This window comes from Triticum dicoccoides, chromosome 1B (genome assembly GCF_002162155.2).
Source record: "Triticum dicoccoides isolate Atlit2015 ecotype Zavitan chromosome 1B, WEW_v2.0, whole genome shotgun sequence".
Classification (NCBI taxonomy): Eukaryota; Viridiplantae; Streptophyta; class Magnoliopsida; order Poales; family Poaceae; genus Triticum; species Triticum dicoccoides.
Window position 1 is genome coordinate 107,678,905 of NC_041381.1, and position 4,869 is coordinate 107,683,773.

General features: G+C 48.4%; 1 pseudogene; it reads right to left on the reverse strand.

Moving 5' to 3' along the window:
- Positions 1 to 316: 316 nt before the first annotated feature.
- On the reverse strand, positions 317 to 2,817 carry LOC119302176 (annotated as a pseudogene).
- Between the last annotated feature and the right edge of the window lie 2,052 nt (positions 2,818 to 4,869).

Below are 4,869 nucleotides of genomic sequence, written 5' to 3' on the forward strand. Positions count from 1 at the left end.
AGAGACGTGCTAGCGAATTTCAATGTTATGCTACATGATTTCTCTTTTTTTTCCTTGTTTTTTGACAGAACTTTCTCATTTATTCCTTGTGTAATCTGGTTCAGTTTTTGTCTTTTATAGTCTGTTTTAAAATTTTCCTTGTGTATATAATCGGTTCAGTACGCGCTGCTATATCCCATTTGTTTGTCGGTTGTTCAAAACAGCAAAGTACAGTTCCTGTCGCTGGATAGCTGAAAACATGCAACCTCGTTTCTTTGCCTTTATTTTATCTTATAGCGCATTTGATCTGCAATGGAGAGCAGATATGCATCCGTGGCTAAGTCGCTCGGTAACTTTGCTTAGGAAGGCGCCACACTTTGTGCCAGTAAATCGACACCCTGGACCAGAGCGGGAACATGAAGCTGTAATCTGCCGCCTCATCGGGATGTCCACCTACCCTCAAAGGCAGCCACACGTACCTCGAATCTCTCAGATCTGACGGTTTCCACCGGTCGGCCATGAAGATGAACAGACCCGGCAATCCTGCAACTGGCAACACAAATGTACCCTGGGAGAAGAACGTTGTCGATCTGTATATCTCATTCCCTCCGAGGAAAGGGTTTCCCAGGGTCTCCCAAGGTCCCATAATCGATGCCGCCGCATGAGCGTTTGCAGTGTTCGGTGCCCAGCCCGTGCAACCCGAGGTTATCATGTAGTAGGTGCCGCCGAACTTGAAGAGTGCGGGGGCTTCTCGATATCATGCGACGAGAATTCTTGGCACGTCCTTGGGCACGTCGAGGTAGTCGTCGGTTAACCGCGCAATGTGGAGCTCGCTGTTGCCCTTGGATGAATATATCAGGTAGGCCTTCCCGTCGTCATCCTTGAAAATGGTCATGTCTCTGCTTTCACAGTTGTGTGGGCGCTTGCTGTAGAGGTAAGTGAATGGTCCTGTGGGAGAAGCACTCGTCGCCACGCCGATTGAGGATTTCGTGTAGTTGGCATCGTCTATGTGCATCCACATCACGTATTTGCCGGTCCGGTTGTTATAAATCACCTTCGGCCTCTCCAGGACATTGGATTTGTGGAGGTCATGCGATAAATTCTCTTCCTCTCCGTGGAGCACAACTCCTTTATTTGTCCAAGACCAGAGGTCCGTTGAAGAATAGCAACTTACTCCAACAATGTCAACCTGAAAAGTAGTTTGTCTTGGTTAGAATGACAAATTGGGAAATTCTACAGAACATAATTGTTGTATATAAGAAGAAAATTGCAAATGACTTGGTAGGTCCACATAGTAGTGCATTTTGCCAACTGGGGAACACACTAAACTTTGTTGATTCCCATGATCTATCAATGAAAACTCAATCCAGAATCCTACTAAACTGAAATTTGCCTAACGCCACATCAGAATCGGTCCTTCTCTGTGTTTTAGAAATGTAGTACCATATCACTCATGAAGTTGATTAGCTGATAATATTAGATGTTGTGTCACTAACTCACTATCCATGACTAAGGCCCAAAACATTGGGAATAGCACTGGCATTGGCATATGGCCGAATTTTGATTTCCTATAGCTATGAGAACTTAAATCTGATGACATTGAACTGAAATAACTGGACACCGTAGATTATATTCAGACAAAGTGAATAGTAAAGAACAAAGATCACTCTTACGGAAAATAATGGCATCAGACTAAAAGTGCTCAAACAATAATCATATGATAAATATGTCGATGATATTGTGGAGTAGTTCGCATCTCCACAATTTATATATTGAACTTCAATTAGGACAAGTTCAGTCGAGCGTCGCGACATGATTCCTTAATGTTGCAGCAAGAGGTAGACAACTATAGTGACGCAAAACGACCTTTGATGGTTTTTACTCATTTTTTGTATACAATTTCAATGCATTATGAAGCCTACTTGCACTAGTTAGGTTCATGTGCAAGGCTTGTTAAAGCAGCTCTATTAATTCTAGTTATATATACTATGAAGCCTACTTGCAGTAGTTAAGGTTCATGTGCAAGGTTTGTGGAAGCAGCTCAATCAGTTCTGTTCATATATAATTATATGGCTAAAAATGAAGGCATAGCTAAAAAAAATGTTCTGCCGAACTCTAAATTTAGCTATTACATTCTGACAAAGGAATAATGTTCTTTGTCTAAATATAAACTGTCCAATGTTGGAAGTTCTTCAACACAGATTTTATTCTGACAAGGGAATGATGCACTTTTGTGTAATTACAGTGCCTGATGCTGGAAGTTCTCCAACACACCAATGATGCGAATGTTGAAAGCATCAGAACAATGTGACTTACCCGATCAGGTCCCTTGTCATGAGCTTTGTAGGTCTTGCCATCCTTATTCTCTCCATACCAAAAGTAGGTCTTGGTTTCCTCATCATACATCACACCGCCACCATGAGCTTGGATCGGCTTTCCATCAGTGTCAAGCCAAACCCTCCCTGGGTAGTATAAGTACCTCCTGTCATTCCCACTGTTGACTGGATCCATGGCCACCTTCCCTTTCTGGAAGAACGTATGATGCACCGCAGAAGACTCGACCAAGAACTCGTCCACCACAGGTAGTGTCCTGTGCTCCCCCTTGCCCCGCACAGCCGGTGGATTCCTCCAGCTCCGGGCCAGCTTCACCGGGAAAGTTTCCTCCTCCACCTCATCTATCCCTCTCACAATCTGTTCCTCCTTATGGTTGATGAAGAGGTGGAAAATAACAAGCACGATCAATGCCGTTAGACACCACACTATCAGAGTGAAGGAACGGTGCCTCGCCGCATACCAGCAGACGGCTAATGATCTTGGCTGCTTGCTCCCCGCGCCCATGGCCATGCGCCAATGATCTGCTCAAAGTAATAGGAGCTGCAGTTCATAAAAAAAAGGTTCAGCTCGAATACTGCAGAAAAACAGAATGCAAAAAGGTAGTACTACTACTGCCTCTATTCCTTAATATAAGACGTTTTTGTAGTTCAATTTGAACTGCAAAAACATCTTATATTAAGGGATGAAGGGAGTAGTATTTTGTGCAATGAACAGCCTTGTCGCCATTTCAAATCAGGGAATCACACATCGTATATATCTACTCCCTCTGTAAACAAATACTCCTACGAGATTAGCATTTCACTGGTCGAAAATTCCATTCCCAAATTAGCGTGGCATGCTTGTGGATGATTTCGAAAAGCTGTTTTTTTAGAAGAATTTCGAAAAGCTGTTAAAATCAACTGCATCACGCCCGGTGAGACGAAGAAACCTCACGATGGGATGAGAATGGGCTGGCCCAGCCCGGCTGGTCGAGAAACTGAAGCCGAAAATACAGGTTTCATGGGTCAGATGGGTTGGTGCTTTTTTGGAAATGGGCCACCAAAGCCGGCTCTGCCTTGCCCGTATCGTGGGTTGGCATTGCCATCCACAGCTCTGGATGACACCTGGCCGGGTCGGGCACGGGTGTGGTAATGCTCAACAGCAAAAGAGTACTACTACATCAATCTCAATTCTCAACAGCAAAGGAATACTAGTACTAATACTTAAGAAGAGGAGTTCGTACCTAGGGCAGGGCGGCCGGCGTGGTCATCGGAGATCTTGGGGCAGACCGGAAGCAGGAGCTCCCATCAGCGGCGAGAACACCTCGACGGGGGCGGCCCTCGATGTCCGGACCACGCGTAGATGCTGACGAGCGAGCGCGTGGAGGTGCAGGCCCTTCCCTTGCCACCGCGGCTGGGTCTGGAGGTCCACCGTCGCTTCCGCGGTGGCGAGCGCAGGGGGCGAGGTCCAGCTGGACGGCGGCGGGGAGACCAGGCGATCCCTAGGTGAGAAATTTTACCAACTAAACCGTTCATTCACTACTGGAACAGGGCCCGATGCCGACGGCCATATATATGCCGACGGCCCCCATCGGCCTAGTCTGGGCTATGCCGACGGCCATGTCCAGGCCGTCGGCGTAATAAAGCCGTCGGGCTATCCCGAGCTATGCCGACGGCCCCCGTCGGCCCAGAAGAGCCGTCGGCTTAGCCCAAGTTACGCCTACAGCGGCCGTCGGCATACATGGGCCGTCGGCATAGTTGCGGGCCCGGCGATCCCGCTCGTGCCGTGCGGCTAACGGCGTCTGATCTATGCCGACGGCCGAGACGGGAGGCCGTCGGCATAGATGCGTTTACCACGTCATCGATCCTAAGCGCACTGACCACCACCTATGCCGTCGGCATAGATGCCACGTCACCGATCCGCGGCGCGCCGGCCATCTGCCCTGGCCGCAGCTATGCCGACGGCTATGCCGTCGGCATAGTTTTTTTTCTTTTTTTTTCCTTTTTTTCATATCTATATTTTATGTTTTCTTAAATATTATTATTTGACTAACTTACATATAGTACGTGTTAATACGCATACATACATTATTTTTCGGTTCTGTACAGAGCGGAGTGACCCCCCTCACGAACGGTGCCGCCGCCAGCTGACACCTAGAATGGGGAACAGCCGCATCGGGTCTATACGAAGGGGACTTTGCTCCCAAGTGTTTATATATATATATATATATCGGATGACCTACCACAACCGGGTGGTGTTGTGGCATGTCCGAAGAGGCGACATGCATCTCCGGTGCGTGGCCCCCATCACGGACGGTGCCGCCGCTGGCACCTGGAGGGGGGAAACTGCCGCGTCGGGTCTACACGGAGTGGATTTAGCTGTGGGTTTGGCCCGGATGTTGCTCCCCGGCGTCCCTCTGGGCCGACCTGACACAACTGGGTGGAGAGGTCCACTGGTCAAAGCCCGTCCGTGGGAAGTCAACGGGCTAGATCTCGTGGTCAACCGCTCCAGGTTTACGCGGGATGGGGGCCTTAGGGTGTAGCAATGCCACCGGAGCGCCGTACCGGTCCCTCATAC